Here is a 27447-nt window from a genome sequence, read left to right as displayed (position 1 = left end):
ATCCTATTTTTTCTGAGGAATAAATATTGGTTTTTAATGCATGTGCAGTAAAAATATTAAATAGACATATACCTAAGCTGTGACTTTGGGCCATTTCTTCTTTCTCTCGAAGTGGCACAAAATAATAAATGATTCATTCCACTGAGGATTTAGCTATGATCATACCACTAAGTGTTCTGATTTTTCAATTTAACAACATTGGGATATTTGGTGGTAATGAATTATTAAGGGGCCTTGGTCAGGAAAATGTCAGTACCTCTTTCCTGAGGCATTATGTCGTTCAGAATCAGACTGTCAACTGGAAGAACAGTGAGAGTTAAGGAAAACATCATTTAATTTTGTTAAAGTCAAAAGTTACCTAAAGTTCAAGTGGTCGATTTCTACACAGGTGTTCCTGCAGAAGTGTCCTAATATTTGTAAGGATAAAAAAAATAATAATAATAGCAAGTGCAAAGGGAACTCAGATGGACAGGAGAGGAAAACAAAGATTTGTTTCCATAACAACTTGCTACTAAAATTATGGACCGATGAAATATTAAACACAGCTAACCACAGGCTAGAACGTTACAACGTAGCATCAAGGATGGTTGCAAATTTATTCTCTCTGCAGATCACAAAGGATAACCACCATTGACTGGATTCAATCCATCAAGGATTTTTATATACAACATTGTAAATCAAATATACTCCAATAAAAATTAATTTAAAAATATTTGTATGTAAACACAGCGTTGTCCCATTAGTGTATACATTGCTCAGATCCCAAAAAGCACAAGGCATGATTCTGCCCTAGTAAAGCTGAGGTCGACCCCGGGGAAAGTCATCTATATACGTGAAACTATTGCTGCAAAATTAAGTGGTGCACTGGATGTCCAGGAAATATGTGTAAGGAGAATTCCGCAAAGAGAAAGAACCTGGCAGGTGAGAGCGATCTAGAAACACAGCTGACCCTGGAGCTGACATTGGAAGGATAAATAATACTGGGGAATAAAAACAAGCAGACATTTTTATAATTGTGGTAAAAAAAAAAAAAAAAGCACATAACGCACAATTTCCCATCTTGACCATTTTTTTTAACATCTTTATTGGAGTATAATTGTTTTACAATGGTGTGTTAGTTTCTGCTGTATAACAAAGTGAATCAGCTATACATATACATATATCCCCATATCTCCTCCCTCTTGCATCTCCCTCCCACCCTCCCTATCCCACCCCTCTAGGTGTTCACAAAGCTCCAAGCTGATCTCTCTGTGCTATGCAGCTGCTTCCCACTAGCTATCTATTTTACATTTGGTAGTATATATAAGTCCATGCCACTCTCTCACTTCATCCCAGCTTACCCTTCCCCCTCCCCATGTCCTCAAGTCCATTCTCTATATCTGCATTTTTATTCCTGTCCTGCCCCTAGGTTCTTCATAACCACTTTTTTAAAAGTTTAGATTCCATATATATGTGTTAGCATATGGTATTTGTTTTTCTCTTTCTGACTTACTTCACTCTGTAGGACAGACTCTAGGTCTATCCACCTCACTACAAATAACTCAATTTTGTTTCTTTTTATGGCTGAGTAATATTCCATTGTATATATGTGTCACATCTTCTTTATCCATTCATCTGTTGATGGACACTTAGGTTGCTTCCATGACCTGGCTATTGTTAATAGAGCTGCAATGAACATTGTGGTATGTGACTCTTTTTGAATTATGGTTTTCTCAGGGTATATGCCCAGTAGTGGGATTGCTGGGTCGTATGGTAATTCTATTTTTAGTTTTTTAAGGAACCTCCATACTGTTCTCCATAGTGGCTGTATCAATTTACATTCCCACCAACACTGCAAGAGGGTTCCCTTTTCTCCACACCCTCTCCAGCATTTATTGTTTGTAGATTTTTTGATGATCATCTTGACCATTTTGAAATGTACAGTACAGTAGTGAGAACTATACACCTCTTTTTGGGCAATAGATCTCCAGAACTTTTCATCTTGCAAAAGTGGAACTCTGTATCCACTGAGCAGCTCCCTCTCCCCTCCCCACAGCCCCTGGCAACCACCATCCTACATTCTGTCTCTATGAACATAAGTGGAATTAGACAATATTTGTTCTTTTGTGTCTGGCTTATTTCATTTAACATAATGTCCTTGAGGTTCATCCTTACTGCTGCATATGGCAGGATTTCCTTCTTTTTTTCAGACTGAATAATACTCCTTTGTATGTATAGACCACATCTTCTTTACCCATTCCTGCATCAATGGACATTTACATGATTTCCACCTCTTGGCTATTGTGAATAACGCTGCTATGAACAGATATACAAATATCACTTTGAGATCCCATTTTCCATTCTTTTGCCTGTTTCCCAGAGTGGGATTAATGGATCATATGGTAATTTTATTTTTAATTTTTTGAGGAACTTTGAAATGGCATAAAACTTTGGCAAGGTGGCTCCTTTATTCAGGAGAGTTAGTGAGATGGACCGAGTGGCCAGAGTCGGGGTGGGGGGCCGATCATGAAGGATCAAAGTGTTGTGAGACCATTGCAAGGACTTGGCTTCTACCTGAGACGGGCAGAATGCGGTGACAGACCAGGTGCCAGCAGGTGCTGGGACTAAGGGGCCGTTAGCAGGGAAGTGAGAAGTTGCTGGATTCTGAGAGCAACTATTGATAAAGGAGAGGTGACCGCATTTATTGATAGGTTGGATGTCAAAAGAAAGGGGAATCTCACATGATTTCAAAGTTTTTATCCTGAACGACTAAAAGTTTGGTATTGCAATTACTGAAGTGTGAAAAACTGGGGGAGAACCTGGGGATTTTTTCGTGGGATATCAGGCATTTCACAAAAATTAGATCTGCAGAAGTACGCGTTTAAATGGGAGCCTGGACAGTAGATTATTGCACTGACCCATCTGAGATGTGACGAAGGACGAGGTAATGAGAATAAACATGGGACTCCAGGAGATGTCTCTAAGGTAAAATGACAGCACCTGCTGATAGAACAAAAACAACTAATCAGTGAAATGTCAGAGACTCCAGGTTGGAGATGAGAAGAAGTGTAGAATGATATATGTCTTGCTAAAATGCAGAGTACTGTTGCGGGGTAGCTCCACCTTTTACAGTCCCATTGATACATGACTCTAGGAGTCCTATTTCTAAAATGCATACCTAGTAATTGCTCTGATGAGGTTTCCATATGCGAGCAAGGCTCGGGGACCAGATTTTGGTGTATGTCGTTAGAAGGGTGGACTAGATATATTTGAAGCTTGTGTTTTCCCAAAAGTACTTGAAAAATGCAGATTCACAAATGCAAGTCTTCAAGCACGCTTGACCTTTCTATTTTCAGCTTTTCCGACTGTATGAAATACTTCAATGTCCAGATTCAAGTCTCAAGGTTGAGGGGAGCAGGACCCTTTTGCAGTAAGAGTATTAAACAGATGAAGAAATATTCTTGGACAGGGTATCAGTCATATGGGTATAGGCACGGGTCAACACTCACTGAGTTGTATGCTTAGGATCTGTATGTTTCACTGTACATAAGTTACATCCCAGTTTAGGCAATGGAACCCCCATCCAAGGTCAAGTGTATTGGCCGGAGGATGGGAGGCTTGAGGGAAACAGACAAAGCTGTGATCCTAGTAACAATGATGCCAATAATCAAGCCCCAGATCAGAACCCTGTTCCTGCCAGCTCGTCCAGTCTTGTCCTCAGTCATCGCAAAGAACTTCGGGCACCCAGTCTAAGAAAGTAGGAGAAAGGCGCAGCTTTGCGAGTGCAGGGCAACAGTTGTAAGTATTATATAGTAGATCAAAGCAGAAAATCCTGCTTTAAAAAAATCAAGGTGAGGGCTTCCCTGGTGGTGCAGTGGTTGAGAATCTGCCTGCCAATGCAGGGGACACGGGTTCGAGCCCTGGTCTGGGAAGATCCCACATGCCGCGGAGCAACTAGGCCCGTGAGCCACAACTACTGAGCCTGCGCGTCTGGAGCCTGTGCTCTGCAACAAGAGAGGCCGCGATAATGAAGAGGCCCGTGCACCGCGATGAGGAGTGGCCACCTCTTGCCGCAACTAGAAACGAAGACCCAACACAGCCAAAAATAAATATAAATATAAATAAATAAATAAAAGATTACTATTAAAAAAAAAATCAAGGTGAAATTGAATCAGGTCTGAACCTCCATGGAACAACGTTTGCAAAACACAAGGTAAAAGCAAACCCAGGCCAAGTCACGTCCAGTGGCTGATGCAATGCAGGAGAAATCGCAGGTACCTGAGAAGAGTGGGCAGAAAGTAGAGCAGACAGGCACACTGCCCTCCCCTAGACACTCGGCGGACCTGCCGCCTGGTGTCCTGAGTGGACCCCCTTGTCCCTGCAGCCCCATTTCTCAGCAATTCCAGGCAAGCTATGGGGTGTACGGTGCAGAGCTGACATCACATTCCAGCAGCTCTGTTTATATCTTCTTATTAAACTGTCCTAAAAAAGAAGTGACATCTTTTTCTTTTTGATTCATTAGCTCAAAACAACGCTTGCTGCACCGTCTACTCATCCACGGTTGCAGCCAGCCAATAACAGGGCAATGATCTCTGATCCAGACCCTTCCTAGGGGTATCAGAAGAGTATGTTTGAACACACAGGACTGGTCACGCGTGTTTTCCTCTTTGCCCAACCTACCCCGGCTCAAGTGGAAGGAAAGAAATGGCAATGGCTTTCATTTGAAGGAACAGGAGATTGTAAATAGGTGTCACGGGGAGCAAGAAATAGCGATACATTTTTCGGAAGACGCAGCAGACAGGAGGGGGTACAGGGATTGGCAGAGCAGACAGGTAAGTGCCTGCAAACTGGAGCCATTTATGAGAAGTGACACACTTCTCCTTACAGGACTGTTGAGAGGGAGTGTTCTAACCGGGAAGCTGGGGGTTAAGCACACGCTGAAAAGAGTAAGACCTGTTTCAGGGTCTGCACCTGGTGCCCTTGGACGCGCCCTCAGTACTGCTCACCTCACCCCTGCAGCCAGGTGACCACCCCTCCCCTCCCCCCAGCAGGAGACAAGAGGGTCACTGTCTGAATATATTCAGTTGAAGGCGCTCTGGACTTGGGGGCACTAGGCAGAGCAGACAGCAGTATTAGGCTGAAAATGAAAGGATGAAGTGAAAACTCCACCCTGAACTTTAGGACTCCAGCTTGGGTCATTTTGCTCCCAGACACCTGCAGCCAGGCGGAAACTGTTCTCGGCAGGCATGCAGGGGACACACCTGTCCCTTGTTACCATCATCACTGTCACAATCACCATCATCACCATCACCATCACCTTTTAGGACCTTTCTCAGCAAGGACATAGCCCATCTCAATGCGGGACTGAGTAAAGAAAGAGAAAAGCACGGGATGGAGGAAACAGGACCCCGGGATGACAGCACAGGAAAGTCCCAGGGCTTCAGCTCTGTCCAGGCTTCGAAAGCAAACTGGACCAGGGTGGGGAGCTTGCCTCGGTGGGGCAGGTGGAAGGCGTGGACAGCAGAATGGACCTGACGGATTGTTCGGAACTGTGTTTGAGCATTTGGCAAGATTATTAGTAGGCGTTTGATGGATGTGTTAGAGCATCTGGAAAGAGTTAGTGATAAGTACATAAAAAACCCAAGCAAATGGAAAAATGAGGCAATAATTCCAAGAATAACAAAAAAGTGGCGAAGATAGGAAATGTAATCAAATTATTCTAAATTGACTCATTTGTGAAAATCCTTACATAGTGTTAGTTAATTGACTGACATAACCAAAATTTGACAAGTATATAAATATATATATATATTTCACTGAGAAAGTAGAAAGGATGAAGGAAAGTCAGGCTGCCGATGGTACAAGAGAACTAAAGCCTCAAATGTTATTTTAAAAAGTCAATAGATAATATTTGAAGTTATAAATTAATGAATGGTAGTATAAGTATGTAATTTGGAATATAGAGGCAAACAGCAGAAAAACTCAAACCTTGAGAGGGGCTTCCCCTGGTGGGGGGGTTGTGCGGGAGGAAGATGAGGGCAGGGCAGAGCTGTGTCCCAGCACCCGCCCACGTGCCCCCCACCTCCCAACCTCCCTTTTCCTGCATGTGCTGGTGGTTTAATTCTGCAAGTCCCTGGACTTTTCACCTAAGGGCTCTCTCTGGCTGCACTCAGCCTGCATTGGGACGGGACAGAATTGCCAAGGGTGTGACACCCGCCCCCTCCCCCCTTCGCCCCGTGACCTTCAGACAAACGATGGATGGGGATTGGAAGAGGAATATTCCAACTCCTTCCTTTGGGTGGGTCCACTTCATCCCCCAGGGCTGCCCAGTGAGGTTAAGCTCCAGCTGCACACACAGCATCGCCCTGTTCATTAACGCTCCCTCCTGGGACTGGCTTCCTTCCCCGCCTCTTCCCAGTTCCCTACCTGGAATCACCTGCCAATGAAAGCCCTTGCACTCGGATCCTTGGGTCCTGCTCTGCCTCTCATGCACCCTCCCACAAGCCATTTTTCAATATGAGCCTCTCAGAACTACAGATATTCGATTCCTTCAATGATGTCCATGCATTACCTGGATGAAAATGAAACTTAATTTCGAAATAGTATAAGAATAGATTCTCTTCTGCAATCAGGCCATGTTGTGTCTATCATAATATTATTAATTTATTTATACCCAAGAGAATTTGCAATAGATTCATTATAACATTATAGGCTCAGTTAAGAAGTCAAGCAGGAGAATCTTACTATTAGAATTAAAAATAATTCCATGATACAGATTACTTGGCAGTGCTGCCTTCTGAATAAATGTCTGGAAGAAGAGGGCCCATTCCCAGCCCATCAGGTAGAGTTTCTGTGCAGACAGCCAACCGTTGGGTCAAACAATAAGTCTTCCTAGGATTTCTCTGTTTCCACATCTGTCTCTCTGCTGGAGCTAATATTTGTTTGTTTGCTTATTTGTTTTTCCTCCATAGATTTTGGTGTCAACTAAACTTCACAGCATATTGATTTCCTGGCTCATAACAGTGTTCCTGTTTTGGGAGTTCCACCAAGGGCTGGGTGACTATCAGGTGATTAGAATTTATCACCCACCATCACGTCCATCTTTCTTCGTAATGGTGCTGTAGTTACTTTCTAAAATGCTCTATGGCTTATAGTCTGATATTTTTAAACTGTCCCCAGTTCACATGAAGACTCATTGCTGCATTATCATGGCTACCATCAGGTCCCTTAGGGTTCCCAGCTAAGGACATCATTGGTCAGTATGTGGTGATCAAGCCAAAGTTACAGCTCTACGGACTTGGGGAAGTGCTCCCCAAATCTAGACTCAAACATCAGCCTAGAGACACTGATCAGCAATGCCAGGGAGACCTCAACTACCAGGACAACATCACACACTCACTTGACCAAGCCTGGAGTTTAACCGTCTCCACCCAACTTGCTAAGAGCACCACTGCTCAGGAGGTAAAGGAAGGGTTATTAGCTCACACATAACCACTGCATGAAGAATTCACCAGAAAAACCAACTTCTCAGAGTAGTGTCCAAAGTCTATGGGCCAGGAGGAACTCAGGTTCATGAAAAATGCCAAGAACAAAAAAATAGAAGGCACATTAGAAAAAATAAATGTCAAGGGACAAAACGGACTGGAAATAAACAGGTCTGCTGCCTAACGAAAATTAATATGATGTCAACTATTGGCCAAGAGAAGGGAGAACGGCTCAACTCTGAATTGCTTGGTTTTCCCATCAGAAAATGGGCAAGCGTTGTTAAAAAGGAAGGGAGGGCCTATATAGGAGGAGATACACATGCCCCAGTTCTTCTGAATTCAGGCCCCCAAGTTCCTTTGATGGAGAGCTGAAATCAGTAAATAAGCTCACAGACTGGGTCTCAGAAGCACTGCCATAATTAGAAGGAAATTCCCTTCTCTTTTAAGACTCAGTAATATTCCGTTGCATACATTTACCACGTTTTGTATATTCACTCATCCCTTGATGTACATTTGGGTTGCAACTTAATTTTTAAGTTTTTCTATCTGTTTTCTTTTTATGCATCAAACAGGCATAATATCTGTAGGAATGTTTTGCATGTTTTGCATGCTGAGCATAAAACCTTGCGCCCAGCAGATCAGCAAACCAGAGTCACAAGTGTCCTGGGAGCAGAAAACAAGGGGAAGAGACTCAGTCGTGACGGTCCTAACAAGGGCTTTTCAATCTGCCCCAGTTTTCAAACGGTGATTGGGACATCACACCCCTGTCCGCGAGGTGTGTGCCAGAGGATTCTTAACACAGAATTTTCCTCTGGGATCATCTGTGTCTTTAGCAGCTCTGCAAACAGGGAAGAAAAATGTGCACTGATGCTCTCCTGGCACTAGCTTTCTCCTCCTGCATTTGAAAGTCTGAGAGTATAGTTTTTCCCTTTGGTATTCATGAAACTGGTAGAAGCCTCTGGAATCACCCAGACTGCTTTGCCCTTATAAATCATTACGGAAGGGTGGGGCCACCCTCCCCCCTGCGAGGGTACAAGGAGGGAAGTCTTATTCGAGAAATAAATAAGTGGAGAGGAAATCTCACGAGACCACTCCCAGAACTGCAAATTCTGACTCGCTGGCAGCAGGTGGAGAGGTTTTGTTTGTTGAATGATTCCTGTTTAATGCTATTGCCCTCTCCACATTCTTCTTCCCATGCCTGTCCTAGGGCACGCCCCGCCTAGAGCTTCCCAACTCCAAGATGCAAATGAAGCCCCCTGCTGGGGCAGCGTTTCCAGGAAGGATACCAGGAGCTGGGGCCAATTCTAGACTTCTCCCTCTAGCTTTTGCCACCCAAGGATAAATCCAAAGTCCCCCAAGCTTAGAAGAAAGCACGAAGGTTGGACTCAAATCTGACGTGAACAAAAACTGAGAGAGAAGTGGTCCGGACCCGTCCCCAACATGGAGAGTTGAGAGCATGAATGCGGGAGGAGACAGGGAGGAAAAGAAGGAAGAAAACAGGCAAGTTGGGAATCAACCATGTGACACCAGCGCTCCTGAATTGTGAAGCCTGTCTGTCTGTCCACTTGTACTCAAGTCCTCAGCACAGGGCTGCACCCCATGTGGGTCAACAAGAATGAAATGAGATCTGAATTGTTCCACCTTCCCCAGGGAGCAACCAAGACACAGCTGAGCTACAAGCATGAGCCTTGTTACTCTGGGCAAGATATGCACTTCCTCTGCCTCCATTCCCCCATCTGTGAAATGGGCATGATAACCCATGTGAAGTCCTTAACCAGAGCCTGAAGCACAATCATTGCTCAGAACGTGTTTGCAATGACTCTCAGTGAAGCTGGTCTTGGCACTTCCAGAAATTCGGTCCCCTGTACCTTTGCCTCTAGGAACCTTTTCCAGCCTTACTGTAGGTGCCCAAAGCACGTGCCCACCCCCCGCCCCAGCTTACCCCTCTCCTCCAGCAAAACCTGTTTTCGGGGAGAAATGATTTGTCACTCAGTCCTACTGAATATGAATTTATCACAGGGTGGTGCTTGCTTTTTAGTTTTATTTATTTTTTCATTTAATTTTTTATTTTTTTCATTTTATTTTTATTTTATATTGGAGTATAGTGGATTTACAGTGTTGTGTTAGTTTCTGGTGTATAGCAAAGTGATGCAGTTATACATATACACATATCCATTTTTTTTCAGATTCTTTTCCCATATAGGTTATTACAGAATATTGAGAAGAGTTCCCTGTGCTATACAGTAGGTAGTTCCTTGTTGATTATCTTTTATATATAGTAGCGTGTATAAATTAATCCCAAACTCCTAATATCGCTCCCCCACACCTTTCCCCTTTGGTCACCATAGGTTTGTTTCCAAAGTCTGTGAGTCTGTTTCTGTTTTATAATAAGTTCATCTGTATCTTTTTTTTTTTTTAGATTCCACATATAAGTGATATCAAATAATATTTGTCTTTCTCTGTCTGACTTACTGTGCTTAGTATGATAATCTGTAGTTGCATCCATGTTGCTGCAAATGGCATTATTTTGTTCTTTTTTATGGCTGAGTAATATTCCATTGTATACATGTACCACATCTTCTTTATCCATTCATCCGTCGATGGACATTTAGGTTGTGTCCATGTCTTGGCTATTGTGAATAGTGCTGCAGTGAACATTGGTGTGCATGTATCTTTCCAAATTATGGTTTTCTCTGGATATATGCCCAAGAGTGGGATTGCAGGATCGTATGGTAGCTCTATTTTTAGGTTTTTTAAGGAACCTCCATACTCTTCTCCACCGTGGCTGCACCAATTTACATTCCCACCAATAGTGTAGGAGGGTTCCCTTCTCTCCACACTCTCTCCAGCATTTATGCTTGCTTTTAAAGTGTTATCAGTGACTGTGAAATAGGAGGTTTTGCTGACTGCCAAGGACACCACTGGCCACAAAGGAACTGATTTTAAGAAGAAAAGATGGCTTCGCAGAGAGCCTGGAACGCTGTCTGGGCAATGTGGGCAACTGTCATCTACCGCAGCTGCTGTCTGTGCTGCGTCCCTGGTCCTGAAACAGCCCTGGGCAGAGCTGGGCCCCAAATCAGCAGCTGTCAGTGCTTCAGAGCTGAAGTCCGTGAAGATCTGAAGCATCATTTTCTCCGAAAGAGCGCCGTTATGCCATTTATATGAAACTGTGGACTGCAAGGGAGTTTCCTTTTTAACAAACTCTTTTTGATATTGCTTTTTATTCAATGGCTTCATAATTAATCAGGGGAAGGAAAGCTACACTTAAAGGAAGTGGATGGAAAATCAATGAACATCACTGCTGGTGAGAATAAAATGGGCTCCGGCTGCCTGAGCTCTGAAAAGCTCTGTCACAGACACAGATCCATTCCCAGCGAGTCCCTCCTGCTTGTCCCACGTGTTCTCTGTTCATCACATGGAAGGCGAGTCCCAGTCCATGATTTTTTTTTTAATTAAAATTAAAAGACAGAGGTGTTTCTGAGGCGTAATAGTGAGTCTCTTTGTCTTTCCAAAAATAAAAAAGTCACAATGCCATCTCGCCAACCTCTCCATTCCTCTACTCTTTAAACCATGAATATAAATGGAAAACAGCAAAGCTAAGGAAACCTACCCGTTAAAGAACTATTTCCAGCTACTTCTAGGGAGCGAAATTAAGATGCATCTGACACCTTCCTCAAAATATCAACTTCATGTTTCAGTGAATATCAGGCTTTATTGTCCCTTGAGGTAAATATGGACTTTCTCAATGCCACAGTCAATATTTACTGTGCTGCTCCTTCGATCAACCTTGCTATCAGCACCTGCTGTGACTAAACTAGTTATAAGGAAAGGGAAGTTAGGGAGGAGAGAACACAGGACCATCCTAACTTCACTTTGCCTTTTCTGGAAGCGGGGAACTGGCCAGCACACAAACTCTAGGGAGACGTGTTTGGTGAGCGCATTGCATTCGGCATTGCCCTCTCTCTGTTTTCAAGTCCTTGTTTCTTTTATGTGTTGTGCATTTAACCTCATTCCCTCCTTGATCAAGGAGAACCATCTCTCTCTGGATACCTCTCTCCACCCCTCATAATAATCACTCAGAATCCACCAGCTCCGTATACTGGGGAAAACTGGCTCTGCTTAGTTACAGCTAGTGGCTGACTAGGGCTTAATGGAAAACCCCCCCATGCCCTTGACATAACTCACTGCCAGAGGAATTCATTTTTAACTGGGGAATTTTGTATAAACGGCCACATTCACAAGGAGCTGTAAAAAGGATGCGAATGGGGCAGTCCATTCTATGGGCAGAGTTCCAGAGAGTACCAGGGATTTCTTCAAACTCTAAACTCCGCTGAAGGAAGAGGAAATATTACATTGCTGAATACGTCCTTAAGATTCTACGAGCGTCTTCTTCTCTCTGGACGCTAAGGGATACTCCTTCACAGTTGGTGTGATGAGTTGAGGGATTCTCATCACGGAAGATGAGATACTCCTCACCTTCCATGTTCAGAATTAGGAAGTGGGTACAGAAAAGTTGGGCAGAGTGAAGGCAAGGACCATTAGAACAACCCCAGAGAATAAGGTCTGGGGCGGGGAACATGCAACAGAACAGAAAATGCTGGTGATATGAATAAAACACACACACATTCATGGGCTCAGGACTAATTGTACTTTTCCAGGTGGAGGTTGATGTCATGTTGGTATAGTGGCCTCTTAAATACCCCACTGGAGGGAAACAGAATTTCCCCAGCCTATACTTGATAAATGAGAGTTAATTTATCATTCATCCTGGTTATGAGAATTAATTTAATGTCCCAAAAGTTTTGCTTGGAAGTTTTTCTAAAACTAGCTTCATTTGAAGTTTGGTTTTCAGTCTGCATATTTACACTTGCCTGTCAAAGTTCCTAGACCTCTTTTTTTTCTTATTTATTGCTTTTCCTGATATTGATTTCTCTACCTTAAACCTACATATAACTTACGAAAATTTTTCAGAGTTCAGTGACATGGTAATCGCCAGAGGGAAAACACCAAAGATGATCCATTCAATGTGATAATTTTACAGGTGAAATCAGAGTCTCTAAAGCTGACGAGTAAGAACACATTTTATGTTTTACTACCCTCATATTCAGCTGGATAGAAAGGGGTCCAGTCCTAAAACGCCAGAATTTCAGCAGAAAGCTTCCTAGAGCAACATTCAGAAACGGCTAAAGCTGGTGAGAACAGGAGAAAGGTGAACCGAGTTTCACATTCGGTGTTTAATTTGACATGGCCAGCGACCTAAGTGCACACTACACCTTTCTTCCTTTCTTGTACATTTCCTTAATTTTAAAAAATTATTCGATTTTTGGATAAGAGAGTCAATATGTGATTTTTGAAGGCCAGCATTGATCTGTGATGCACTCGTTTCATGGTGCTTTAAAAGGAAATGATTATAAATCCATCTTGGATGGGGAGTCGCAGCAAGGAAGCACATCTATCTCTGCCCAGTTTCCCCGCACCTCTGCCTGGCATTGAAAGCTTACATCATTTAATAATGTATTTAAAAATATGCTTCATTAGCCTCCAAGACAGTGGGTCAAGGAAATCTGTAGCTGAGTTTTGAATTCTCTTGTAAAATATCTCAAAATACCTCAAAACAATCCCAGCTGCAGAGAATGAGGACCACGCACTTGTGTTTATTGTCATAAAAGACAAGACACAGCAAATACGTGTTGTCTTTCCAATCACCTACTGCAATTTAAAGAAGGAGCTGGAAAACAGAGGGGTTATTTTTTAACCTACAAAGTTACTAAGAAATACAAAGACATTGGCAAAATAGAGTAGCTGGCTTTCTTTGAAAACCTGACAAAATGCATTGGTCTGACTCATCTTGATGTCTTCCACAGACTCCCGGGTTGATAAACAAACAAGAGAGAACATCAATCCATCCTTTTATTTTCGACCGTGCTTTCTGGGTAAACAGAGGTTGGCTACGAAAAGCTGAGAAGTGGCTCTTTGATTGTGCTCGCATTTGATTAAGAAACTCCATGCTTGGCAGACCTAAATACACCAAGCTGTTCATTGCTTTTCAAAGCAGAATGATGACACTTTTAACAAGCCACATGTCTCACTAAGCATTGTTAGGGTAGATGCTCTCATTCTGCAGAACTGTCTTATTTTGAGATTTGGGTCCCTAATTGCGTATAAACCATACTGTTTATTGAGTATTAACTCTGGCGTGGTTGTTTATTATGGGAGCTTATTGCCTAATACCTATAAAAAGCGGCATAAATGAGCTACTCTGTGCTTGCGGTGCCTCCCCTCCCCCAAAGACACACACACACACACACACACACACACACACACACACACACACATGAACTCGCAGAACCACACTTAAGTTCATCAGCTGAGAAAGCAGAAGTCTTGGCAGAATGATGCAGAGGTAAAGCTTAAGGGGCAGGTTGCTTGGTAACCAGAAAGCCCTCTGTTGATTCACCAGGGTGTCAGCCATACATTTTCCTCTGTGCATTACCTACAATGAAAAAGGTCGGTGACCCAATGAAATATCAGATTAAGTCAAACTATTAACGGGACAAATGCATTTCAAGTGCTCTTGTACCCTGGTTCCGTGTGATTAGTATACATTATGTCCTGCCAAGGCAGGCATGAATCATTAATACATTCAGAGTTGGTGCTCTCTGCAAGGAACATAATAAGTCAACGCTGGGGAAGGCAGTGTGCTGGGTTTATAAAATGTGGAGCCTACGGTTTGGGTGAGCTACAACATTGTTATTTTGTGGTAAGGACACCAGCTCCTTTTTTTTTTTTCTTTAGTAAATAGTATTTGTCATTCCCTGAAAAAGACGGGGAAAAACATCTTTCTCCGGAACCACTGGTTACAGCTTGACTGTGCCCGCCTGGGGGAGGGGAGGGGAGGGCAACTTGGCCGGTAAATGGATACATTGTTTTTCCGCTCTCTCTGTGACGCTGTTTTCACCTCCTACAGTTGAAAGTCACTCTTCATCGACCCAGGCAGGAGGAATCTGAATAGTTAGAATTCAACAAAGGCGAACAATCTCAAGGCAAAACTCCAGTGACTTCGTTTGAACCCTGACCTCTCTCCTTCTCGTCGCTTTCCTGTGGTCGTGCTGTGCAGCCAGTTGGATTTAGTGTGAAAACGCACAAACTGGGACTGTGACCAGCTCTGATTTCTCCCCCACATGGAAAACCAGAAACTGAGGATTCCACGAGCCCAGTCCTTTATAATTCGACCTCTGTTTGTAGGAGGTCACATTTGCATGAGTCCAGCTCGGAGAGGCAAACGTGATTGTAGTGTGGTGGGATTCTGGTTGGGTTACTGCCTCTGCCTCCAATTAGCCTATTTAATCCCCGTAAAAACATTTTGTGGCGGGAAGGAGAAGGCAACGGCGGGGGGGCGGGGGGCAGGGGGGTAGGGGGTGAAAGACAGCCTGCTTCACAGCAGCCCCTGCATTTAGTCTAAGACTCTCCCCGGCGTCTACTCTCACCACCAAATGGGAGCGAGCTTTTCTCCCACCCATCATTAATGGGTAAACCGAAGTGCAGCTCAAAAAGGTCAGTTCAACAGATGTGTCATGAACCCCTACTGTGTGCTAGGCGCATGCTGAGATGCAAGGTGACAACAACCCTCCCTGCCTGCCCCTCAAACCGCAGCCCAGATGTGGGAGCTGGGTAGTGGTGCTGTCACTCGAGGGTTCTTTACTTTGTTGAATAGTAGCAACCTGGCTGAGATGTTGCTAATATCATTTTCTGAAGAGTCAATTCCACCTATGGTTCTACAAAAAAATACTTATTTTTCTCTGGAGGTTAGGAAAGAAAAATGCCCCATCAGATAGAGCTGGATAAATTTGTAGAGATGCTGGCTGATCCAATGAAGTGTCGGGCAACATTCCAAAACGCAGAGGTCTGTAGCCCCTCTTCTTTCTTTCTTTTTTTTTTTTTTTAATTTTATTTATTTATTTATTTATGGCTGTGTTGGGTCTTCGTTTCTGTGCGAGGGCTTTCTCCAGTTGCGGCAAGCGGGGGCCACTCTTCATCGCGGTGCGCGGGCTTCTCACCATCGCGGCCTCTCGTTGCGGAGCACAAGCTCCAGACGCGCAGGCTCAGTAGTTGTGGCTCACGGGCCTAGTTGCTCCGCAGCATGTGGGATCTTCCCAGACCAGGGCTCGAACCCGTGTCCCCTGCATTGGCAGGCAGACTCTCAACCACTGCGCCACCAGGGAAGGGAAGCCCCTGTAGCCCCTATTCTTTCCTTCCCCTTCCCCTTCCCCTTCCCCTTCCCCTTCCCCTTCCCCTTCCCCTTCCCCTTCCCCCTTCCCCTTCCCCCCGCCCCTCCCCCTCCCCTCCCCCTCCCCTCCCCCTCCCCTCCCTTCCCTTCCCTTTCCCTGTTGCCTTTACTTTTCCTGCTCCCCTCTGCTCCCTTGCACAGAGTCCACAGCATCAGGGACCTAAGATACTGCCTGCCTCTGAGAACCACCACTAGTGAGCTCCCGGTATTTGCGTCGCACAGAGGCAGCTCCCAGAACTCAGTTCTCCCTCCTCACTTGCTCTAGATTGACAGTACTTAACAGCCACCAGTAGGAGGTGCTGCTGAAGAAAGGATATACAGGAGATCCTAAATCTCCGAAATTCTAAAATTCTGGGTACGTAAATCTAATCTATTTCCTGCATTAGCCAGCTAGGAATTTTATAAATCTATGTCAAATTTATCTCTATGAAAGCTACCTTTATTTCTAAGACCATGACAGCCATAAGCATTCACTTCATAGGTACAATGAAGTTTCTAATTATCAGATTATGCTACATCGTGTATGTAATTCTCCTCTCCTTTCAGAAATCTCCCCAACCTGGGTGGGGAAGGGATGGATTGGGAGTTTGGGATTAGCAGATGCAAACTATTATATATAGGATGGATAAACAACAAGGTCCTACTATATAGCACAGGGAACTATATTCAATATCCTGTGATACACCATAATGGAAAAGAATATAAGAATATATATATGTATAACTGAATCACTTTGCTGTACAGCAGAAATTAACACAACATTGTAAATCAGCTATACTTCAATAAAAGAAAATTTTGAAAAAATTTCCCCAAACTTTGTGTTCCTCTGGGTAAATAGGCACCAGCTGCATTGTTATGGTCTGAACTGTGTCCCCCTCAAAACTCCTATGTTGAAGTCCTAACCACCTGTACCTCAGAATGTTACTGTATTTGGAGAAAGGGTCTTTAAAATGAGGAAAATGGGTGGACCCTCGTGCATATAAGGAGATTAAGACACAAACAAGTGCAGAGGAAGGACCATGTGAAGATGGCAATGTACAAGCCAAGGAGAGAAGCTTCAGAAGAAACCAACCCTGCCAGCACCTTAAACTCAGACTTTTAGTCTCCAGAACTATAAGACAATAAATGTTTGTGGTTTAAGCACCCAGTCTGGGGTACTTTGTTATGGCAGCCTGAGCTGACTAATACATTCACACATACAACAATATCAGATGGCAGAGAAAGAAAAATCAAAACATTAAAGCAGGTCTTAGCCTAAATTCACTATGCTTCAGGGTAAATGTCACTCCTGGACAAACATCTATGCTTATGTGATTACTGTGCAGACTAAGCTTACGGTTTTAGTTTCCATCTTGGCTACAACGTGGTTTAAGTAAAGGATCTTACCTTGCCATTTTGTTTTATTTCTCTTATGTTGACATTAAGGGCATTCATTTGGAAGAGAATGCTGGTTTGCTAATTCAGGTCGTAAACATATGAACATGGGATTCATTCTGAACATAAAAGGAAATTGAGAGTGCCAGAGGAAGGGATTTGGGCTGAGAATGGGAGAAAGAACTGGCATTAATCCAGCTGGAAGACTTACACAGTGATAGGAAAACATAATCTCCAGCAAGTCCTTCTTTCTATCATGTGTCTGTGTAATATAGTCCGTAATAACTCTCTCCTTATATTAACACTCGGAAGAGAGGTCATAAAACAATACAGCATATTTATTAGGGCAAAAGATGGAGTGGAGGCTGATGAATGTACCAGGGAAGAACCATTAGCAAAATGATGAATTAAAGTTCTGTTTGCATTTCTATTGTGATGGATCATCACTTGTTAGCTTAAGTAATCCCCATGCTTTGATTATAGCTATCAGTGTATAAAAATATTGTCTGAGCCTCAAAGGTGTAATGTCTAAATGTGCTTATGGAAATTCAAGCACATTATTATTCGCTGAAGGACTGAGGACTCCAAAAGAATGAAGAAGATGTTAGTTTAAACAAATAATTAGGGTTGTCAAGAAAAGTAAAAATTTATGAATAGGTCATTTTCTATTCCCTACTCACATAGATCTGTTTCTCTCCTTCAAGTCTGTAAAATAATATAGTATCCTGTGGTGAGCTTCTCTCCAGCAGTTTTAAAAGTGTAGAAAAAAGGACAGAGTTGAGTTAAGCATAGATAATGATGATGATGATGATGATAATGATGGTGATGGTGATGATGGTGGTGGTAATGGTGGTGATGGTGATGGTGGTGTTGATGGTGATGATGGTGATGCTGGTGATGCTGGTGGTGGTGATGGTGATGGTGGTGATGCTGGTGATGGTGGTGGTGATGGTGGTGGTGGTGGTGGTGGTGGTGATGATGCTGGTGATAATGGTGGTGATGCTGGTGATGATGGTGGTGGTGGTGGTGATGATGGTGGTGATGGTGGTGGTGGTGGTGGTGGTGGTGATGCTGGTGATGATGGTGGTGGTGGTGGTGATGATGGTGGTGGTGGGGGTGATGGTTATGATGACAACTATGACAGGTCTATGTGATGATTAATTTTAATGTGAACTTGACTGGCCACAGGGCACCCAGATTACACATTTTTTCTGGGTGTATCTGTGAGGGTGTTTCCAGATATGCTTAGCATTTGAATTGTTGGACTCAGATGGGGTCCCTGTCTTTTCCTCTCTATTCCCCAGGGTTAAGCACATAGTAAATACAAATAACTCAATTGCTACAGTTTCAAATGTCCAAATTGTTTCCCCAAATGATTCTTCTGGTCTTTTTTCTTTGGGGGGGGTTCTATTTTCTCCTTTCTTGATATTATATTTAGCATTCTAAGGAGCCAGTTTTACATCCAAGTGGGAACCCAAATCCAGTGGTAATTCCCCATGATTCTAGGAAGGTATCCCTGTAGCCTGACATCCACAATGCTCTGCGTGTGCCTCCTAGGTCCCCCTGCTCTTCTTTCACAACTCCCTTTACCACAATTTGTTCCAAAAGCTAATCCTGATGGTGTGATGATGATAGAGAATCATGATTCCTGTGATCCTTGAGGAGCCCCAAACAGAAGACTCTCTGGACAAATAAGAAGTGAAAAGGCAACCCACAGAAAGGGAGTAAATATTTGCAAATAATATTTCTGATGAGGGTCAAGTATCCAGAATATATAAAGAACTCTTACAACATAACCATAAGAAGACAAACAACCCAGTTAAAAAATGGCAAAGTATTTGAATGGCAAAAAACAAACAAACAAAAAAAGAAGGTTCTGCCCCATTAACACCAAATACTGGTGTTAACACCACATCCATCTTAACTAAACCACGAAGGGACTGAGACTTATGGAGACAGCTATTCAAATAACACAGGGTTTTAGCTTCTTATCTTTGTGAAATGAGAATTACCCAACAGGGGTCCATACCCTTCTCATTTATGTATTTTATCATTTCTACAAGGCTGCACCATGCATTGCTGGAAAATAAAAATGCCACTAACATCTTCTCTACCATTTTTTTCCTGGGGATAATTCTGATATTAAAAGCATTGAGGACAGTACATAGTGGGTATTCAATAAATGTCAACAATGAGGAATAAAGGGCACTAGTCAAGAATAATTGCAAAGGAAAAACGAGAGCAGAAACCTTGATGTGGTTCTGGGAAACTTAGGGGCGGAGGCAAGAATGTTGCTTCTTGTATTCTTAGTTTCTTTTTTTTCTTCTTTTTTTTTTTTTACATCTTTATTAGAGTATAATTGCTTTACAATGGTGTGTTAGTTTCTGCTGTATAACAAAGTGAATCAGCTATACGTGTACATATATCCCCATATCTCCTCCCTCTTGCGTCTCCCTCCCACCCTCCCTATCCCACCCCTCTAGGTGGTCACACAGCACCGAGCTGATCTCCCTGTGCTATGTGGCTGCTTCCCACTATCTATTTTACATTTGGTAGTGTATATATGTCCATGCCACTCTCTCACTTCGTCCCAGCTTACCCTTCCCCCTCCCCGTGTCCTCAAGTCCATTCTCTACATCTGCGTCTTTATTCCTGTCCTGCCTCTAGGTTCTTCAGAACCACTTTTTTTTGTTTTTTTAGATTCCATATATATGTGTTAGCATACGGTCTTTGTTTTTCTCTTTCTGACTTACTTCACTCTGTAGGACAGACTCTAGGTCCATCCATCTCACTACAAATAACTCAATTTCATTTCTTTTTATGGCTGAGTAATATTCCATTGTATATACGTGCCAAATCTTCTTTATCCATTCATCTGTTGATGGACACTTAGGTTGCTTTCATGTCCTGGCTATTGTAAATAGTGCTGCAGTGAACATTGTGGTACATGACTCTTTTTGAATTATGGTTTTCTCAGGGTATACGCCCAGTAGTGGGATTGCTGGGTCATATGGTAGTTCTATTTTCAGTTTTTTAAGGAACCTCCATACTGTTCTCCATAGTGGCTGTATCAATTTACACTCTTACCAACAGTGCAAGACGGTTCCCTTTTCTCCACACCCTCTCCAGCATTTATTGATTGTAGAAATTTTGATGATGGCCATTCTGACTGGTGTGAGGTGACACCTCATTGTAGTTTTGATTTGCTTTTCTCTAATGATTAGTGATGTTGAGCATCCTTTCATGTGTTTGTTGGCAATCTGTATATCTTCTTTAGAGAAATGTCTATTTAGGTCTTCTGCCCATTTTTTGGATTGGGTTGTTTGTTTTTTTCGGTATTGAGCTGCATGAGCTGCTTGTATATTTTGGAGATTAATCCTTTGTCAGTTGCTTCATTTGCAAATATTTTCTCCCATTCTGAGGGTTGTCTTTTCGTCTTGTTTATGGTTTCCTTTGTTGTGCAAAAGCTTTTAAGTTTCTTTTAAAGATGCAAACAAGCCATCACAGGTTCGTTACAAGTCCTGTATTTCCTGTTCAAAACAGCCCTCAAGGGTTATTGTTTCATGGGTATAGAGTTTCAGTTTTACACAATGAAAAGAATTATGGGAGACAGGTGGTGGTGATGGTAGCACAATTAAATGATTGCATTTAACACACTGAACTGTGCACTCAAAAATGGCTAAGATGGTAAATTTTATGTTATGTGCATTTTTACCGCAATAGAAAAAAACTACCATCCAGCATTCCAGTAACACAAGATAACTAAGTTCCCCAGATCTAATGCACAACAAAATGACAATAGTTAGTAATACCATAATTGTATACTTGAAATTTGTTAAAAGAGTAGGTCTTAAATGTTCTCACCACACAAATACACAAATAGTAACTACGTGAGGTGATGGAAATGTTAATTAGTTTGATTGTGGTGAATATTTTGTAAAGTATATACATATCAAAACATCAAGTTATACACTTAAATATATACAATTTTTAATTGTCAACTATACCTCAATAAAGCTGGAAAAATACTAATAATTTTTTTTAAAGTTACCTAAAACCAAGGCTGATTCTGGGAAAGTGTCAATGCCTTGTCACCCCACATTCCCCGGTTCCTGACCCTAGATAGCCTCTCTCTGGTTAGGGCCATTCTCCCAGGAGTGAAAGTGATGGAAGGAGGTGAGGGGTAGAGGTGTAAGGGGATGGGCACGAAGACTCCACTCCAAAGGGGAGCTGTGGCATAAAGCACTTGACCCGCTGCATGGGGAGTGGGGGACCTCGGAAGACAGAGCTTACGTCCCCACCATCTTACCTAAGGCTGGCCCTACCCATCATTTCCCAAGAGGAGGTGGTCCCCAGTTCTAAAACAACACATTCCTGCATCTCCCTGCTTTGGACCCTCCACCCCCGGCCACAGGAAACTGCCTCTGTTTCCCACTTACACAACATTCACTCTTCTTGCACCGCCAAATCATTTCAAGGAAAAATCATTTAAAGTTTCTTAACCTCAGTTTCTTCTTTGACCAAAGGGCCATCACCGTACTATCTCAGAAAGGCCATGTGTCAGATAAATTACATAGGCTCTCCCAGCATACTTCATGCAAAAGGCTGCATCCGCCTTGAAAATAAACATAGCTCTGGTTCAAACTTGATTTGGAGGCTTGAGTCAAACATGAAAAGAGAGTTGTGGAATCTTTAGCCTTGCTCCCATGTATATATGCCCTTAAGACTCCGTGCTTTCTCCCCTTAGCACTCACTACGCTGGTAAATGTTTACTTCAGGTTCATAATCCCTAGTGGACTGACGCCACAGAATTCGTAGTCACCGCTGCATCCCCAGGACCTGGCGTTGGTGGAAGGTGCCCAGTGACATTTACTGGTTGAATGACCAACCGGCCGACCAGATGGAAACCCAGTACATTTCCACAGGTCTAAACGAGGCTCCTTTACAGGTTCAATCAGTGCTTTCTTGGAGAAACACCTCTGAACAGGAATCAGATCATCCAAGCTCTGCTTCTCTGTGACCTTAGGTAAACCGCATTTTCTTCCCCATCTAGGTTTCCTCATTTGTAAAACAAAGGAGTTAAACTGGGTGATCTGTGACACCTCTTTCAGTTCTGCGTTGAAAGCCATAGACATTTGATCATTGGTTGGTTTATGCAATGTCCTGTGTGATCCTTTCAGAACTACTCATTTCTCCTTAATTAATCTGAAGCAATTCTATATGACAGAAGTGCTGGTCTGCAGATTAACCTCGAAACAATAAAGGGCAGAGAAACAATAAAGAAAGGATGATCTAGATGCTCCCACAGAAAACACGAACGGAGCTAGCAAAGACTGTGGTTCTCTGTTGGCAGAAAGAAGTTGAAATGAAGGTGATTTCCCATGTTCCCCAAAAAGGAGATGAGGGAATGTGGAAATCCGCTGAAGGTGTTCCGAGGGACCCATCTCCCTGAAGTGGGTTCTCGCTGTTCTTTTAGATGCAAATGGAGATCATATGACTTGGCCTGTGGACCCAGGTGCCCCCCTTGTTTGGTTCTCAGAAAGTTCCCAGCAAGCTGTAGAGGTGACTTAAGCCAGGAATCCACACTCTCCACCACCGCTTTCCTAAATTAAGAACCACACACACACCGTCACACTCACACTCACACAGATGTGGCCTGTAGACTGGCCAAACATATTTGGGGGGTTTCAAAGGGAAAATAGGTTATACACTTTTTCGCTGGTTTGTACTCAAAACCCAGAGCCTGTTTCCCAGGCCAGGGCAGGGTCCTGTCTGGAATGAAATGAGGATGGGAGCTCAGGCCCCATTAAGAAGGGACTGTCTTCTTCATCTCAGCCTTGTCAGTCACTGAGGAAATTAAGGGAGGTACACAGTCAGCAAGAGGCAAATAGAAGTATCTCAGCCCATTTCATGCTTTGCTAAACCTCAGGGCAGACCTGAAAGTGTGGACAGCTATCAAATCTTCACGAGAATGTTTTCTAACTAGTGAAAGATGGGGCCGAAGGATGGTAAAGCTAAATGCAGAAAGCAAAGGTTTTTAAGAGAAAAACAAACAAAACAGAAATGAGGACAAAATGGCATCTAGGTTAGAGGCTTAGAATAAGCAGAAATGGGAAAGGAGCACATTTTCTTTTAAGCTTTTGCTCTCTTATTAAGTTCCAGCTCCTCCTCCACCTGACTTTTCACATGGTCCCTCCCAGTGTTTCAGAGCTACCCAGGTTCCTTTTCCACTCAACCTGCGCCCCCCCCAATCCTGGGCTGACCCTTGTACTCTCTAGTTAATGTCTTTTTCCAACTTCTTGCAAGGAGACTTGGGCTCTGCCTCAAGAGACAAACAACCATCAGTGGATCAGCCCAGTCCTCAAGCTGCCCATGAACCTGTCACACTTCATGCCCTTCTGTGCATGAACCAAACCCTTCATCAGCACTCCATATATATTTGTATTACAAATTATTTTAAAGTTTTCCAAATTTCATGAGCTCTTTGGACATGCATCTTTGCATACCTGGCTCATTTTTTTCTGGGGTTAAACCCCTACCTTCCTAAATTCCAGGGTCAAGGCTGTGTGTGTTTTAAATTTTGAAGCATATTTTTCCCAGCCCTCCAAACCAATTTACACCCTCACCCCCAGGACATGAAAAAACCCTCTTACCCAGAAACTCTAGGTGGAATACAGTTAAGAAGGAAATCTAGAACAGGATAGAATTTGAACCTTTGTCCAGCTGACACTTTTTGACTCTCCTTGACAAAAACAAAACGAAACAAAAACAGACATATTATACAGAGTTTTTAACTCCACTGAAACCTTTGAAAATTAAAAATAAGGCAATAATTAAAGCTGTTATTATTTGGGGACAGAAATCTCTTTACCCCTGAGAGCAGACACAGAAATAGTCAAACAAAAGAGAATTTCTTTTTGTCCTCTTGGGGTTTCCTAAAGCATCCTCACATTTAATTAGCGGCATCATCTTATCCATTTCTTCGAGCACGTGCTGGGTAATCAGTTGTCCTCATACTCGATCCATAGCTGCCATGGGACGTGTCCAGAGGAAAAGTACATTAGCATTATTATTTATTTCCACAGTTCTCTAACCTGAACAGTAAATCCTCATAATGTTAGATGCAAGAGACAGAACAAAACGTGCTTCGAGGTTTGAGTTCATGTTAATCACAGGTTGTATTAAAAACCACATGGCACTCAGCTGACCAGAGAAAGCTGCTTTGAACAATGAGAATGATAATGTTCAATGGTATTTGCATTTTCAATGTAATTTTTAGTCAACTATGTTGATGATGATGATTAAACAAACATTCTGTAGCTCATAAGAAAATGCACACAGACAAAATAATTATTGTGAAGGGACATGCAGATTACCTAGGCTGAAGACTGTCGTTCAACAGGAGCTGAATGCCCACGTTGGCCACACTGCCTGGTCTTAGGTTTTAGTTAGAGGATGAAGAACTGCAGGGTGGAAAGGCAAATTCTTCGTACTTGGGCTTTGCTATCAAGTACTACCTTTGAGACTTTGCAAAATGTCTGTAGGGCAAATTGAATCAGTTCAGCACTTCACAGAGAGTTTAGCCTCCAAATTTGGAGGCAGTGACAATTTTAGCCTAAAAGCAGCCGTCTTCATGCATTTTTTTAGCTTGAAAGTGACCTTTTCACCACCATGTCAGATTCCCTATAACAGGGTATGTTCCAGGCTTACCTTTATCTCTCCTAGAAAATCTAGGAGCACCATTAATGATTGTTGAATGAATGAACGAAGGCTTGTTGTGTTGGTTTATCTGTGCCATGTTCTGCATCTTCAACTCTTTCGGTTTTCCTTTGAAAGTGTCTAGGTGGGAATTTTTCCCCCTAGGATGAAACGAAGTGAGTAGATTTTTTCAGTTACTCTTTGGACATAGAAGGCCTGGCTCATGAAGCCTATGGTTCCATTCAAAGGTCATGACGATTCTTGGTGTAGTAGCCTTAAAATGGTTGCTGAGTTTCTGGAATAGTCTGTTTGCTGATCCAGCAATGCACGAAGAAATGAGAAATATCATCCTAAGGCTGATATAATATCTGCCGTTAAATATTGGAAAAGGTGTCTCAGTGAAGAGGGAATACACTTGTGGAGGCTGAAAAGGCAAAACAACAGCCATGGATGGGAGTGACAGGAGGACAACTTTCAGCTCAATGTGAGCGTTATGGACTGTGCATTAGACAGGGTTCTCCAGAGAAACAGAACCATTAGGAGACAGATAGATACATATATAAACAAGGGATTTTTGATAGGAATTGGCTCGTGTGGCTATGGAGGCTGAGATGTCTCACTTTCGGCCATCAGCACGCTAGAGAACCAGGAAAGCCAGTAACGGAATTCAATCCAAGTCCAAAGGCTTGAGAACCAGGGGTTGACGGTGTAAGTCCTGGAGTCTGAAGACCCAAGAACCAGGCATTCTGATGTCAGAAGGCAGGAGAATATGAACGTTCCAGCTCGAAAAGAAAGAGGGAGTTCACCCCTTCCTCTGCCTTTCTGTTCTATTTGGGTCCCTCAAGGAATTGGAGGATGCCCACCCACATTGGGGAGGGCAGATCTTTTGTATTCAGTCTATCAATTCAAATGCTAATCTCTTCCAGAAACACCCTCAAAGTCACACACAGAAATAATGTTTTACCAACCATATGGACATCCCTTAGCCCAGCCACGTTGACACATAAAACTAACCATCACAGACCACGTGTTTGTGTCCCCCCAAAAGTCATATGTTGAAACCCTAATCCCCAATGTGATGGTATTTGGAGATGGAACTTTTGGGAGGTGATTGTCATGAGGGTGGAGATTTCATGACGGGATTGGTGCCCTTATAAGAAGAGACGGATGAGAGCTTGCTTCTTGCTCTGCCATCCACCATGCAAGGATACAACATGAAGACCATCATCTGTAAATCAGGAAGAGAACCGTCACCAAGAACCCAGCCATGCTGACACTCTGGTCTCAGACTTCTAGCCTCCAGAACTGTGAGAAATAAATATTTGCTGTTTAAGCCACCTATTTATGGTATTTGTTACAGCAGCCTGAGCTAAGATAATGAGTAAGGTTTTCCTGACAACTAGAGCTGGAACAGCTAACTCTCCATCAAAGAAAGTAATCAATAAAGTTAAGGCAATTCTGTTGCTTTAACAAATAACGCCCCAAATTTCCATGGCTTAGCACAAAGGAAGTTTCTTTCTTGCACACATAATGGCTTGATGCCAGTGTTCCTGGTCAGCTAGTTCTTTCTTCCACGTTGTGACTCAGGATCCCAGGCTCTTGCATCTCGTTGCACTGACCCCCTAGACAGCTCTGGAGTCCTCTGTTTCCCTCCAATGGAGAGGAAGTAAAAAGTGGAGAAAATGCAAGTGATTTTTAAAGAACCAGGCCCGTATTAGTTCTGTGCACATCCGCCAGCAAGAGCCAATGACATGACTGTGTGTGGATGCAAGAGAGGTTAGGACATGTGTGACACATCATCCATCCCAGCTGGGAGGGCTCCTGCCGGGGGCAGCTCCATAAGGAAGAGAACATCCCTGCATCTTCACCTCCTCAGTGATGCCACGGACGTCATTTCCACATCGAGGAGGAAGCTGGGCTCCATGGACTCTGTGTTCCAACTCTGAGATTTAATTTCACTAATTCAAGAGAGAAATGTTGAGTACCAAATGAAAACACTGTTCTTCTCTACCCATAGAACACTTCGGACACCAAATGTCTGGGTTTTTTTCCCACATCAACCAATTCTCCAACTGTCCAGACACCAGCTGTGTGTCCTACCATTCAATTATGACACTAGTTACCCAGTGTTAATGCAGACCCACAGGTGAAGGGCTCAGTCCCACAGGAATTCTCAACCCCACTTCAGACGCCAATTGTAAGTCCTGGTCTCTTGTACTTAAGATTGAATAAATGCGGAGTTCCCATGACCCCCCCCTCCTCCAGTTCATTAATTTGCTAGAAGGGCTCACAGAACTCAAGGAAACACTTATGTCTCCTGGTTTATTATAAAGGATACAACTCAGGAAGAGCCAAATGGAAGAGATGCAGAGGGCAAGGTAGACGGGAAGAGCGTGGGGCTACCATGCTCTCCAGGTACCTCCCTCCCAGCACCTCCGTGTGTTCACCAACCTGGAAGCTCTCTGAACCTCATAGTTTATGGATTTTTGTGGAGGCTTCATCTCATAGGTATGATTGATTATGAACGCAATCTCCAGCCCCTCTCCCCTCCCTGGAGGATGGGGTGGGGAGGTCTGAAAGTTCCAAGCTTCTAATCATGGCTTGGTCTTTCTGGTGACCAGCCCC

This window comes from Balaenoptera acutorostrata, chromosome 3, assembly GCF_949987535.1.
Source record: "Balaenoptera acutorostrata chromosome 3, mBalAcu1.1, whole genome shotgun sequence".
Classification (NCBI taxonomy): domain Eukaryota; kingdom Metazoa; phylum Chordata; class Mammalia; order Artiodactyla; family Balaenopteridae; genus Balaenoptera; species Balaenoptera acutorostrata.
Note: the sequence above shows the minus strand (reverse complement) of the source record.